General features: G+C 49.1%; 1 long non-coding RNA gene across 1 annotated transcript; it reads right to left on the reverse strand.

Moving 5' to 3' along the window:
* Positions 1–3,315: 3,315 nt before the first annotated feature.
* LOC125729812 (uncharacterized) lies at positions 3,316–12,105 on the reverse strand. The gene is made up of 3 exons (XR_007390218.1): positions 11,984–12,105; positions 10,837–10,906; positions 3,316–3,620 (listed from the first exon to the last, which is right to left on the reverse strand). It is a non-coding gene; the product is annotated as an uncharacterized LOC125729812 (long non-coding RNA).
* Between the last annotated feature and the right edge of the window lie 3,518 nt (positions 12,106–15,623).

The following is a 15,623-nucleotide window of genomic DNA, read 5'->3' on the forward strand; positions in this document are numbered from 1 at the left end:
AGGCCGTACTCACATAGACCATACTCAGACAGACCGTTTGCATAGACCCTACCCAGACAAATTATACTTACACAGATCATACTCAGACAGACCGTTTGCACATAGACCATACTCAGACAGGCCATAATCACAAAGACCATACTCAGACAGACCGTACTCACAAAGACGATACTCAAACAGGCCGTACTCACATAGACCATACTCAGACAGGCCGTACTCACATAGACCATATTCACATAGACTGTACTGTAGCAGGTTGTGCTCAGGTCATGCTCACAAAGACCATACTCACACAGGCCGTACTCACATAGACCATACTCACACAGGCCGTACTCACATAGACCATACTCACACAGATCACACTCAGGCAGGCTATACTCACACAGCCTATACTGAGGTAGACCGTACTCATGCAGACTGCTTTAAAACAGACCACACTCAGGCAGACGTCCCAGGCAGACTGTCATTTGATGGACCATACTCAGATACTCAGTTACTCAGATACTCAGTTACTCAGATACTCAGTTACTCTCTCTGCCAGAATCAGCCAGCAGCCTCAGAGAACCTGGATCATCTGGGAAACATCCAGGTTACATCATCCATGGCTACCTCTGACAGCAGAAACGAGTGAGCAAGAGACAGGAGGGCGAATGAAGTCTGTGTACCCCCCTCCCTAAAAGATCATCTCCACCCACCCTTTCTCACTACCTCCTCTGTACACCCCACACTGTAAAATTTAACAGCTTGTAACCACCAGCCTCAAGTGCATAAGAAAATACAAAGAAACCAGCCATCATGTATGTGCAGCTGTGCGTGGGCCCCCACGGGACAGCATGGGGGTGCGGCCCCCGCAGGTCACGTCCGTGCTGTTGTGAGCAGGTCCAACACTCCGGCTTCTCTAGTCCAACAGTCGTGCCCTAAGCTCTGCCCCCTCTAGCCAAATGTCACCAGCCGCTCCTTCTGTTTTTAAAGACAGACCAGCAGAGGGCATGACAGTTAAAAAACTGAACGCTGGTTCATTCAGAGAGTTATCACCACAACAACAGGTACCTTGTTGAGTATGTCTGCGTCACCAAAATGGCCGACAGACCAGGACCGTGGAGGACAGTAAATCCCGCCAACCCCCCGCCAATAATCCCACCCCACAGACATTGACAGGATACTCTTACCTTTAATCAGGAACAGTGCTGCCCCCCCCTTTTCCCGTCTAACTTCTCTTAAAACTGTGCTTATATACCTTGAAATGCTTCGATGTGACTTTGCTGTGTCCCAGGACCCCCCCCCCCCCCCCCCCCCCATTAAGCAGCACTTTGTGGGCAGTCAGAGGTCGCTGGGTCCGCTCGCTCACTCACACAATAGCGCCTTCACATTGCGACCCAAACTACAGTCACGCCTCGTTGTAATTGCAGCCGAAATGTGCGGCGGGCATCGTCCTCAGCCTCGCTTTTCTCTGCGTAAATGTGATATTATTCACCTGCTATTAATAGCCATCTCAGCTGGCAAAATAAAAAATTAAAAAAGAGACGAGTCATATTTTCCAGAGGGCTTTTGTTGGAGTACTGGGGGGTGGGCGGGTGGGGGGTCGCATGGCGGAGGTGGGGGGGGAGGGGTGGGCGTGGTGGGAATCCACCCCCCCCCCCCCAGCCACCCACGTATGTCCGGGCTGGGAGCCACCACACCTCCTCACTTGGCAAACAGAAAAGAAACAGAACAAAGAAAACCTGTTTGGATGCCCTCCCGTGCCCGCCGTCAATGCCCTCCCGTGCCCGCCGTCAATGCCCTCCCGTGCCCGCCGTCAATGCCCTGCCGCGGTCACATGGTGCGCCTTTCACAGCCGCGTAAAAAGCAGCACGCAGCCTGACCTTAGGAGGCTCGGGCTGAAACTAATCACCTGTCTTTCCCGGCTCGCGTGTTACTAAAGAAGCGGGCTATTTATGACAAATCGCTACTGAAAATATGGGTAATTAGTGTCAGCATTCCGCCTTGTTTACATGCTGCTCATTAGCTTACAGTAAGTAGTCCTATAAAGGGTACAAGTGTGGCTGTTCGGGACAAGGCCAGTGGGGTCACGGCGCTGCAGAGCTGCTCTTATGTGAAGGTTGTAGAGAAAGGGGAATATGGAGTATGCACCCGACTCCCTCCATGCCCACAGATAGGCGACTCTCCAATGGAAGCCGGCCTTGGGTTTGTACTGGTGGCTTTTTGGTGGAAAATTCAGGCCTGTGTCTGCTGGGTGATGGTGTGACAAGACAGAAACTGGTGACGTGAGTGACACCGAGAGCTCTGTGCACAGTGAAGCGCGTCACTCAGGAGATCCGTGCACAGTGAAGCGGGTGACTCGGGAAATCTGTACACAGTGAAGTGGGTGACTCGGGAGATCTGTGCACAGTGAAGCAGGTAACCCGGGAGATATGTACACAGTGAAGTGGGTGACTCTGGAGATCTGTGCACAGTGAAGCAGGTAACCCGGGAGATCTGTACACAGTGAAGCGGGTGACTCGGGAGATCTGTGAACAGTGAAGCAGGTAACCCGGGAGATCTGTGCACAGTGAAGCAGGTAACCCGGGAGATCTGTACACAGTGAAGCGGGTGACTCGGGAGATCTGTGCACAGTGAAGCAGGTAACCCGGGAGATCTGTACACAGTGAAGCGGGTGACTCGGGAGATCTGTGCACAGGGAAGTAGGTAACCCGGGAGATCTGTACGCAGTGAAGCGCGTGACTCGGGAGATCTGTACACAGTGAAGCGCATGACTCGGGAGATCTGTGCACAGTGAAGCTGGTAACCCGGGAGATACGTGCACAGTGAAGCAGGTAACCCGGGAGATATGTACACAGTGAAGCGGGTGACTCGGGAGATCTGTCCACAGTGAAGCAGGTGACTCGGGAGATCTGTGCACAGTGAAGCGGGTGACTCAGGAGATCTGTGCACAATGCAGCAGGTAACCCGGGAGATCTGTGCACAGCGAAGCGGGTGACTCGGGAGATACGTACACAGTGAAGCGGGTGACTCGGGAGATCTGTCCACAGTGAAGCAGGTGACTCGGGAGATCTGTGCACAGTGAAGCGGGTGACTCAGGAGATCTGTGCACAGTGCAGCAGGTAACCCGGGAGATCTGTGCACAGTGAAGCGGGTGACTCGGGAATGTTTGCACAGTGAACTGGGTGACTCGGGAACTCTGTGCACATGCAACCCAGAAAGAATTCCTCTCCAAATTGAATTAAGTTAATTGATAAACTCTGGATAGACACCAGTATTATTAAATAATTACTGAAAATGTTAGATAGATTATTATCCATAAAAATCCATTTATTAATGCATATTGCTAGATATCGTCTTACAAAGGGTCCCCTAAGAACAGCAGTGAGATCATTTGTTTGCTGGCTGCTAAGTCTCTGAGTCTTTTACACAGACAGGGATGCATTTCCTTTAAGATTTTAACAACTCTGAGCCATTAGCTAAGTTCTCCCCAAACGAGCTTGACGGGCCGAATGGCCTCCTCTCGTTTGTAAATTTCTTATGTTCTTACGTTCCCGTCTCCTTTGCACGCAGGTGTTTGTCTGGACGCGGAGGTCAGTCCTTTCCGGAGGCTTCCGTTCCAGGGAGGCAACTAATGGCAACTGAATAGAAATGCAAAAGAGCCAAAGCGTAAAAATGTCAAACAGCCACTTCACTTGATTGGTCCATTTGTGCACCTCTAGCAGATAATGACAGATCTTAATTATTATTAATCAGTCATTCAGCTACTTAATTCAGGTTATTACCCAATCAGAATAATTTTGTTAATCATAGAAATGCATTACATTATTGTATGAAAGAAACTATGAGGGAAAGAAAATAGATCTGAAGCGACCTTTATCTAAAGGTGAGGGTTAGATGATCGTTATATTTCTCTCCTCATCAGAATGTCGCCTGTACTGGTGTTGGGTCGTATACTGACTGGCAAGCAGCTTAGGACTGCAAGGTTGTTGGGCTACCAAGGGCTGCTCATGTGCCCAAAAAGCCTGTAGGTTTAAAAGTTTGAAACTGAATTTGAGGTAGCTTTCTTGAATCCTGATTGGTGGGACTACCAAATGCTTTCAGTTTCCAGCTGCTCTACGCCAATGGGAGAGTAGCTAGGCTGTGATTTGACAGCACATTATACAGCAGAGGCCTGCCTGAAGGCCTCACTTGGCTGCATGGGAATCCCAGATGATGTCACGGTCCAGGACAGCCTAACGGGGAGGGGGGCCCATAAACTTAAATAGCAGCCCCGAGATCAGCGGAATCACAAGACTGATGCCATGAGACCCCGTGTCACCCCCCTGGTCATAGCAAACACACGGCGGCACATGGGTAAAAATAGCACTCCAGTGGCCCCCACCCTGCAATCATCAGCGCCACCCACCTCCCCGCCCACCACCTCCCTCTCGCAGCGTCCAATAAGAACAGCCGATAATAAACCCTGTTTTCCTGGCTTTACCGTCAGGTAAACTCAGGGGAACATACACCACTGAGTAGCTTCCCGTCTGGCCTTCACTTGGATATTTTGCACCCCCCCCACCCCTGGAATGAAAGGGCAGTTGTGTACCAGCAGGGTCATGGGCGAGGGCAGTCAGCAAGACAAGATCCTCATTATTAAAAAATAGTAACTGCTTGATGTCAGACCTTGAGGTATCACTGCTGATGGTACCCTGCTTGTTCTGGGAGAGAGGTCTTTATTATCCTGATGATACGTCACTCCCGATCTTACTGACTTGGTATGAGGTACAATACACCTCTTTTCGCCAAGAAACATCATTCCCCATGTTCCGCTCGGATGCGCAGCTCTCCGCCCCGCTCCTGAAAAGGCTGCCTTTGAGCGTCCAACTTCAGCGGCACTGGTAAGTGCCTCGGCGATTTTAATCCATCATCACGTGTCCCTGCGCTGGACAATGAGAGACTCCTTTGTGTCATCAGTGAATGACGGTTTCTGAGGCGATTGTCTGAGGTCTTCAGCAACAGACCCCCATTCACAGATCATTCTCGCTCAACACGGCATTTTCGCACTGGATTGGAGCCTGAGATGCCAAACTGGGAGCTGGTGCTCCATGTGAACAGGAATGGCGCACCACAGTCATGTGATGGCGTTTCCCGTTTAATTACACCACGCGGTGCTAAGTAGGTATTTGGTTGACAGCCATTGGCAGCTGGGTCAAAATGAGCTTCATTAGTACTTGGACTAGAACAGTGGTTCTCAAACTCGGTCCTCAGGCCCCACTGCCCTGCTTGTGTTCCAGCTATCCCTGCCTTACACACCTAGATTACCTGGATCAGGTGTGTTCAGTCAGTCAGAAGCTGAAAGACAGCTGGGACTCGTGTGTGGGGCAGGGATGGCTGGGAAACCAGCAGGGCAGTGGGGCCCGAGGACCGAGTTTGAGAACCACTGGACTAGAGGCTTCCGGGAATCTTGCTGCTGGGAGTGACACTCTTTGGCCAGTAGGGGTCTCTTTCTACTGTGAGTGGTCCCTTTCTGATAGGATTGCCCTTACAGCTGACTGAGTTCTTTGACAGTGGGGGGGGGGGCTAACCCCGCATTCCAGGCCCACTGGAAACATGAGCCGCATCACTTAAAACGGACCGGCTGAATAATTTCATACCCCACCATCCAAAAAGTTGGTTTCTGGCTGGAACGGCTGAGCCACATCACCCAGGAGGATGGTGCACATTGATGGGGGCATGTTATAATGTTCATGAAAAGTATGAATGCGCACCATTATCCCAGTGACTGTCAAGCCTCCATGAAAATTAAAGTTTTCACCCACACGCACAAACAGCTTCTGCAGCTTTCTCGCCAGGTGATTGGTCAGCAGCAGCTGCCCTGTGCTTTGGGCTGCACTCATACTAGTCACCCATTGGCTGCTTGTCACCCGAGACTCCGCCCCATTCCCCCAACGTTGCCTATACTTATTTACTGAGACACACACAGTCCCCCCGTCACCACAGAGCCAGATATGAGACACACGCATCGGTGAGAAACGCAAGCAGCCCCCGTTTCAGGAAATCGCTGTCATATTTTTAATGTTTAAATGACATGTAAAATTACATCTGCCGTGACTTTCTATTAGTGCGATCAACCCCAAGACCGAAACTCAAATGCTGTTGCCTTTCTCCTTTATAAGCAGATCCCCACAAGACAGCACGGTTTCCCCCTTCCCCATGGGCGATGGTGAGGACCCCTCCCCCAACGCCAAGGATAAAACCATCAGGCATCAGAGTTTCGGCCTCAATACACAATGTGCTTCGCGGTGACATCATCGAAGGCCACCTGGAAAATCCTTGTCACCTCCCAGCGAGATGCCGTGGGAAAGTTCACGGCAGGGACCTGCATCTCCGGTGGCATTCCGAACAGATGGAATTCCGGATCGTTCAGCACTTCTGGCGGACCTTGCGGCAACTTGGCTGCACTGTCTGCCACTCCCGTGGATCTCAGCCGCGGTAAAAATAGCGGGAAGCCCAGACATGCCAAAGCCTCCTGATCCCACATAATTACAGGTGATTTACACCTCGATCAAGATTCCTAGGTCCTTCAGAAGCCCTGCGATTTGAGCAGTTTGGACGTTTCCCGGATAGCAGAGCAGTAACCTGCTGCTGGTCACCAAACCTCATGACTTCAGTTGTGTACAGCAGACGGCACCACGGTTAAGTATATGACCAAAGTACCTGAATCATTCTGGTATAACATCAAGCTTTATAAAAGAATAATCATTAAAAGCCCCAAAGGATGATGAATGTTAAGATAAACCCAGCGCAAGCCGACAATGTGGAGTCCATGCCAAGTAAACGTCCCTGTGGTGAGAAACGGGCTCAAATTCACCTAGGCCTACTTCACCCCAGTGACCTGGCCTGCTTTACCTCGGCCTACTTCACCCCAGTGACCTGGCCTGCTTTACCTAGGCCTACTTCACCCCAGTGACCTGGCCTGCTTTACCTAGGCCTACTTCACCCCAGTGACCTGGCCTGCTTTACCTCGGCCTACTTCACCCCAGTGACCTGGCCTGCTTTACCTAGGCCTACTTCACCCCAGTGACCTGGCCTGCTTTACCTAGGCCTACTTCACCCCAGTGACCTGGCCTGCTTTACCTAGGCCTACTTCACCCCAGTGACCTGGCCTGCTTTACCTAGGCCTACTTCACCCCAGTGACCTGGCCTGCTTTACCTAGGCCTACTTCACCCCAGTGACCTGGCCTGCTTTACCTCGGCCTACTTCACCCCAGTGACCTGGCCTGCTTTACCTAGGCCTACTTCACCCCAGTGACCTGGCCTGCTTTACCTAGGCCTACTTCACCCCAGTGACCTGGCCTGCTTTACCTAGGCCTACTTCACCCCAGTGACCTGGCCTGCTTTACCTAGGCCTACTTCACCCCAGTGACCTGGCCTGCTTTACCTAGGCCTACTTCACCCCAGTGACCTGGCCTGCTTTACCTCGGCCTACTTCACCCCAGTGACCTGGCCTGCTTTACCTAGGCCTGCTTCACATCAGCTCTGTTCCCAGACCTGACCCCGACCAGCAAGGCACCACTGAGGTACCCTGAGCAGGGTACCCCCCCCCCCCCCCCGCCCTCCAAGCACTGCTCTCCGGGTGCTGAATTAGCTGCGCCCTGCTATGTCACATGCATGGGATAAATGCATGTTTCGTTGTTGCGCACTGTGGTGTGTCAACACTGATCACCTGGTTCTAATTTCCTTAAGTGCACCGAGGGTCCCCAGGCTGAGTGTCACATGAATACCTCTGAATGTTTAACTGTGTCGCTTAGTGACAGTATCACCGTGGGTAAAAGCAGACCCACCTCCTCCCCCAGCTAGTAACTGGGTGTAATAAGTGACACGGAGGTGAGTCCTGGGGCTGTGCTCACATTGGGCAGGGGGGGGTCTGGGCAAACATGGTTGACGACGGAGCGTCGATTTCAACACGGCTGTCAGAGAGCCGGAAGGAGGAGTAGTGAAGGTGGGGTTCCTGATGCTGGAGAGGAGAAGGCAGTGGTGGGGGGGTGGGGAACTGTCCTGGGGAACCGATGGGGCCCCATGTGAGTGGCACACACACACACTCACACATACCGGTTCGTAATTATATCTTTGTGGGGACTCTCCATTCATTTCTATGGTGAAAACTCTAATCTCAACATGACGCCCTTAACCCCTACCCAGCCCTAACCCTAACCATAAGGAACCAAGCAAAATATAAGACATTTTTAGTTTTTTTTGACTGCATTCACAGATCTTTGTGGGGACCTGAAATATAGTACATGTAAACATAATACACACAGACACACGATGGACCGTCGCAAAGGATCCTGGGAATGAAGTGTGATGAGGAGTCTGAGCCGGCTGAAGCCAGTGCAGTACGTAATGACAGGCTGCCATCACTCTCACACACGGCTAATTACCACCCTGCCGCTCACAGGCTCGCGGGCCCATTACATGTCAGGTATGAGTAAACACGTGTAAATACATATCAAACACATGTCAACACGTGTCGTCACCGGGCCGGCCACTGCTGGCATCAACATCATCTGCGGGGGGGGTGAAGACAAGGAGCCATTGTTTGACAACTCTAGCATTTTGCACATGGTTGAAAAAGGTTCGCTAATCCCTGTAGAGAGGCATTTCTGCTGTGTTTTGGCATGAAGATGATGATGATGAAGAGCATAGGGAGCATGGGGGGGTTGGGCTGAAGTAAAGTCGAGCAGCGTCAGAGGCTTGTCGACAGTTACGCATGACAGCGAGAGTCTGCACCCAGAATGCAGTGACTCACCAAAACTAAACAGGGAGTGGCTGGCATGAGACCGTGTGACATTATTAATCTCGGCTGCACTACCACCCCTACCACCCCTGCCCCCCCCCCCCGTCCCCAGACCAGCAGGGAAGCCAAACCAAGGGCCAGACAATTCTGCTCGCTTAAGAGAAAACCAGAGGGAACCGGTCTAGCCTGTGAGCACCATGGGAAGGTTGGGGGGGGGGCGGGGCTAGTGCGGGGAAGGGGGGTGCGAGATGGGAGATTATCGGTGAGAAAACTGGAAGCACCACACCCTATGCGAATTACACAGCTTTTGACACTTAAGTATGCTTGACAGGATGACTCGCTGGATCGGACCTCAAATGACGAGCGAGGACTGGGAGGAGAAGGACAAAAACACAGGACATGAGGACGGTGTGCGTCGGTGCATGTCGGTGAAGAAGAGGAGGATGGGCTGCATCGTCGAGGAAGAGGAGGATGGGCCACGTTGGTGTGTGGCAGTGAGGAAGCCAGTGCTGGTTCCTAGCTCCCTGACACACATCCACCAGATGGAGAGAGCTTAAAATATATTTTAATTCCACCATGAATCAAACTGCATGTTTCCAGTTCAAAAGTTCTTTGTTTTTGTAGGGCCCATGAGGGGAATTTATTACAGCTGTAACTGGGGGGAAATTGTAACCTCAACCCCCCCTCCAAGGACTCATTTGAGGTTTGGAGGACGCCATCAAACACAACGGGCGTCAGCGACGACAGGACCTGAAATGTGGCTGTGAAATCCATGCTGTTCTGGATCATTATGTGCCATTTGTCACTGAGCAACTGAACCGGCTTTCCATTGGTCAGTCTGCTGGAAAGAACTAGGCAGTGGTTGTACAGTGCATACTAATCCCACCCACCTTCAACCAAATGTTAAGTCATTCACTGAAACTCACTTCAAGAACTTGGGTCTCTACATTGCCCCCTACTGGACTGAGCCACCACCTGCAGTCTTATGCTATATCCCTCAATCACCGTTCTTGAGGGGTAGAGTCACCCATTAATGGTAATTAAGATGTCCAAATTTACTAGGTTCTAAATATGTAATTATTGGTCGCCAGAACCCATTGTGGTTTGGCCCAGTTCCAGAAGCTTTAAGGGAAAGTCTAGGGTGTTTTATTGGCAGTTAGAGCAGCTCATGGAAAAGCCTCAGATGAACACACCAATCCACTCCTTGCAGAACCAGTTATTCAGGCAAGCGTGATAGACGCCCCAGACTGGGCCTCTTCCAGCAGAAGCCCTCAAGCCAACAGGTAGCTGCTCCGTTGTGTCTGCTTTGCACTGGCCACAAACTGCCTGTCGGCACTGAGGACATCATGCATGCGAAGCAAAATGCGACATGCAGGACACCACAGATGGTCGCTAAAGGTCATGCTTGCTAAAAATGGAATCTACTACAATGGCTCCATTCAAGGCCAAGTTCTATGGCCTGATCTGAATTCACTAGGTACACGTGCTAAACGGGGAATTCATCCATAGTTCCCGCAAGCAGCCAGCAGAGAAAATTTTCACATGAGACGTTGCTGAAAACCCCCTCCCCCCCCCAGCCCATAATAATTTACCCGTTCCCTCTACTCTTTTGTCATTCGATCTCACTGTTTATTTTAGTTGCCAGAGCAACGCCACTGGCTTATCGCTCACCCAGCTCCCCGTGCCGGTTAATCTGCAGAGGAACACGCCGTTGCCGAGCTTCAGTGGCGACGCGTGACGTAATTCGCCAGGGTGTCGCAACACGGCGCGGCTGCGACTCGGATCCGGCGGCAAAACGCTCCAAATGTCGCCTAATTACTAAGTCAATCCGCTTTTGTGATGTGAAAAATGACAGGCCGTTTTCAGATAAAACCCTTATCAGTGGAAAATAAAAGCCTTTCAACCACCACAGAGACGAGAGAATCCCTTCTTTGGTAAGATGTGTTTTGACTATTTCACAGCACTGCAGTAGCGTCACGCACCATCCCCATGCGTTCTACCTCACTTCCTGTCATTCGTGTGCCAATCTTCTGCCAGTTTTGCCCATAAGACTAAAAACAGCACAATTGCAGTACCTCTCAGATGTCCATCCATCCATGCATCATCTGTAAAGGCCTCATCCAGCATCACTGTGTCTCCTGGCTCCTAACAGAAAATAAAAAAACATAAAGTAGATCAATTATATTCTTGTTTTTGCATGTTGCAGTTACACTTTACCTTCTACATACAGACTGGTCAGTAGCAATGGTGGGCAGGTTCTGCTAATCCGCCAACCACTAATTAGTGAAGCTATCTTTTTTGTTAGCGGATTAGCGTTTCCACTAACTCTGAAAACCGCAAGCAGACCAATTAGCTTCCGCTAACATTTTTTTCGCGGGTAAACTGAATAAAGTTCAATGCGTTTCTAAACCCTAAAATCAAACAAATTCGTTTCTGTCTGTTGTAAGCTTGCCTGCAACAGTCTATCTGGCGTGCTTCTGACTGACTACGTGAAAACACAAGACATGACCAGTCGATAATGTATTTACGGTAATCTGGGCTAAATTTAAGTGACCATGTATTTTCTGGGTTCTGATTGACAGAGCTATAGACTATTAAAGAGCTGAGACCCTCCTTCCTAGTTCTGGGCAAAGAGCGCCATGTTTGTTGTTCCCAAGTGGCTTCACTGAGGGCAAAGCATCAACAAGGACTAGTTGTGAAACAGGCCTTCTCTGACAAAATGCCTATATCTCGCAAACGGAATATCACTGAAAGAAATTTTAAATGCAGGTTTATTCCAGAGACTCTACAGAATCCAACAATACCCAATTGGTAAGTCCTAAATATCCCCTGGTAATGACTCTAGTGCAATAGATGCAGGGTTACCATATTTGGTGAGACGAAAAAGAGGACATGTCTGGCAATCAGAATATTTATCAGCTTACACGCCCATTGACCAATCAGGTAGAGATTTTCTTATGAATATTAATGAGTTTTCCATAACCAGCCTGTAAACCAAAAATTAGCATCTGGGTTAACACAGATAAGGTAACTTTACAGGACTTTAACCCAGTCCTCAGGGTTCTCCCAACTGCCCGCCATGACGTCCTGTCTGCTGGTCCCTGAAGACTGGCTTGGGAAACACTGACATGAGGTGCAATGTTTGGTGATTTATACTAATTTTAATGAATTTTCAGAAACGACAAAAGCCCCCCCCCCCCCCCCAGGCTGTTCTAGGATTACCTATAACAGCACAGCGGCTCTTTCTGGGGGGTCATTCATGGCTCCTCTGATCAGTCGGGAGACGCGTCCTGCTCCGCAAGTCACTCTCACCGTGATTCCCTGTCACAACACACTCCCGCAGCTCTTGGGAGGATTACGGCACGTAATCGGCAACGGCGTTTCGCACAAGCACCACATGACAAGGTGCCGGAATGACGCTCCTCTCACTGAGCTCTGTTTAGTGGCCTCGTGGGAGACAGGGGGGCGTTCCCCACTCACACCGATGACACGCCTGTCATTAGCCAGGACCGAAGGCCTGTGACAGTTAATTAAACTGGCTTTGTTCCACCGTCGAGAGGGAGGGAAACACACTGATAGTCACTCCTCAGTCTAAAAAGCCAGGCTTCTTCAAGTATGTGGGGCCACCTGAAATTCGTTACATCGTCACCCTTTCCTCCTATCGACAGTTAACCTTCTTACACAGCATTTGACTGCAGGGGGAAAGAGGGCGGGGTCGATCTCCATACCTGGGACAGCATCCCGTACATCTGAGTACAGCAGGTAGCTACGCAGACCACTGTAACGTTTCAAAAGCTGTAGGTTAATTAAGCCCCGAAGTTGGAGGGAGGGACCACTGTAAAGTATTAAACTTGAACCGTCTTTGTGAAATGTTACATAAATGGGTCACAAAACTGCATGTTATACAAGTCGTTCTGTATCTAAGTGCTTGTAAAACCAAATGGAATGATGTAATAGATAGAATTAATTGTCCCTGCTATGTCCATTACTCTTAATGCCTAGATGATGAAAGCATTGTTAAAATAATAATTAAAGAAATTGTGTTCCTCTCCCACGACAAACCATTAGCTAATTGCGTTATAATCTGATATTCTGCCCTGGGCTTTTCTGACTAACAAAACTGAAATTAGAAAAGCGAGGACGCTGTCACGAGTTGCACTCAAAACAGCCTTTCGCCGAGAATAAACAAAATTGCGGCGATTCGGCGCTCTGCCACTTGGGATGGGCGATTTAGCCGTTGCTGATTTGGCCACCTGTCGGAACAGCAGTGTTACCAACTGAGGGGAAAGAATTAAGGATCTGAAAAATCTTTAGAAAACTGAAATTATTTTATTCCCTGGGAATAATGAATTGAACCGCTATTGCTACGTCACCATCACGGAGCCCAGCGTCGCCAAAAACACCTTCCGTACACGACCCATTTGAAATAAAAGGCAACAACATCCCGAATATGCCGCTACATCTCTAATAAAGGGCAAATACATCTCCTGGTCTAATAAAAACAAATAATGTATTAAAATTACGGTACGTTTAAAAGTGCTGCCCGTCCTGCTTAAATTAAAGGCACAATGCTGACGTACACGGGACTCGTAAAAAATCGAGCAAAGATAAATATGAAGATAGATGCGAGCAATGATTTTTGTAATGGAAAAAAATGTGGTCCTCTCACTAAAATACTTAAAGCCGTACTCTTAGATGTTATAAACATGGAAGAAGGCCGCCCAGGGACGCTGATCCATCAGGGAAACCTGTGGGAGACTGCATGTTCATGTTCTTTAAATCCCGGTAAGTGGAACGTTAACCTGCAGCCGAGTGTCACATGACATCAGCCCCTCCACCTTAATATTTGTTGTAGGCAGCTCCGTTTACAGGCACTGGAGCAAGTCTGGGAAAAAAAACAAGAAATCTAGCTTTTTATCTTCCTACAGTTTTTTTCTGGATGACTGAAATAATGATGTAAGGATTCCCGTTTATGAACCACATATAAACCTGCATAATTAATGGTATGGTCTCATACAGTTTTACATCCTTTCTGAGGAGGTTATGGTAGCTATCAGATCTCTGACACAGTAAAGGGCTCTCATTTATACTCAATATAAGGCGTAAATAACATGAATAACGTGAACGTTAAACACTAAATGAGTGACTTGATATTCCGGGCGCTCCCCGCATCAGCGCTTTACACACCGCCGGTTGTTTTTTAAACGTTTATTTTAGCTCTGTGTGTTTTTTGTTTTTCGCATCTACTCTTCCTGGAAAAGGCTTTTCAGACGTAGAGGATCCGCCGTGCCTGCGCATCCAGCGGCCCCGATCGCGCTCACAGTTCCCGGTACCGCTTTAATTCTGTTTGCCCGTCGCCCTGGAAACGGGCCGAGGATCCACAACCGGACGAGCAGGTGGATCGGCGGGATGCACTGTGCATTTCATTCAACGGTACAGCATCTGCGCCCCTGGTACCAGCTACGAACCTGGGTTTTTAACCACAGTGCCACCTTCTGGTTTGATTTTATCCCAACACCACCTATTTAAAACGTTTAAGTGTGAAGTCTGTGTCTTTGATGCCCGTTTTGTTCAGCATGATTGTAAAGATGTTATTAATTAAAGGCACCGGATCAAGTCTGGAAAAAATAACCTAGCGAGGCTTATAGAAGCTTTTTATCTTCATCGATTTTTTTTTTGTGGATGGCCCTGCAAATAATGATTAGGATTCACTGCCTAAAATAAGTCCCGTTTATGAACCATAGCCTATACAAAACTGCATAATTAAAGGTACGGTTCTACGCAGTTTATTAATTAAACACTATTCTGCCGAGGTCGCTATGCAGAAAACTCCATAAAGTGTGTCTGCAAATTAGAAAAACTTCACCTTTGATTCTTGTATATAAAAATATACATTCATATTTTCTGTTGGTATTTAACATAAAATAAACAAAACTGCGTTTTGATATTTCAGATGCTACTGTTCGATTAACCAGCATTATAAATACGTTTCCTTTCACAGTGCACATCTTATTGACTAGAATAAGAATAAGTGGCCTTGCTGGATTTAAAAAACGATACGGTCTTACCATTAATCCCGCTAATTGCCACGGAGCTTTGGGAGTCAGCGCGGGTCTTATCATGTATGTACACTCAAGTGTCACATTTAAACAGCATAAATTTTAACTCAAATACCTTTACACACTTGGTGGGGGCCTTAATCACCGTCGTTGATGCTACTCTTAAAATTTCCCCCTAGACACATGACGCATGGTGCGGTTTGACCTGAGACAGATCCGCTGATTCCCCCGATGTTCTGCTCACTCGAACTGGCAGCCCGGGCTGCTGGTCCAGTCCTCGCTGATGCCGGGCTGCCGTTTCTGACTCACCTTCCGAACCCCTTTCATTACAACCTCCCGAGTTTCGGGGGTATAAAAGCACAGCACTCGTGCTAATAATGGTTTGCTAATTAAGGGCTTTTCCCCCCTCTTCTTTCAGGCTTTATTAAAAGGCAGAGAGAAAATGACCTTTGTTGCAGGGAGCTTTTAACGTCACCCACCCTTTATCATCTCTTGTCTCTCCCTTCCTGCCAGTTACTCCCAGAAATCCTCCCAATTATGGCCATTCATTTGGCCCAAGCACCCGACGGTCGATTCTAATTCGATTCCTCTCTATCACGCTCGTGGCCCACTTACTTATTGAAACGCTGTGTTTTTTTTAGCCCTCGTCGTGATGCGAGGCTCTGAGAGGCAGAATGAGTATCTGTCCCAGGGGGGTGTGCGGCTGACCGGGTTCCCCATGCTGAGAACAACACGTCCTGCACACAGCTGCCCAGAACCTTCCTCTCGAGGCCTCAAGGGGGTGCTTTCTGCCCCCTGGGTTG

Source organism: Brienomyrus brachyistius, unplaced genomic scaffold, assembly GCF_023856365.1.
Source record: "Brienomyrus brachyistius isolate T26 unplaced genomic scaffold, BBRACH_0.4 scaffold749, whole genome shotgun sequence".
Classification (NCBI taxonomy): domain Eukaryota; kingdom Metazoa; phylum Chordata; class Actinopteri; order Osteoglossiformes; family Mormyridae; genus Brienomyrus; species Brienomyrus brachyistius.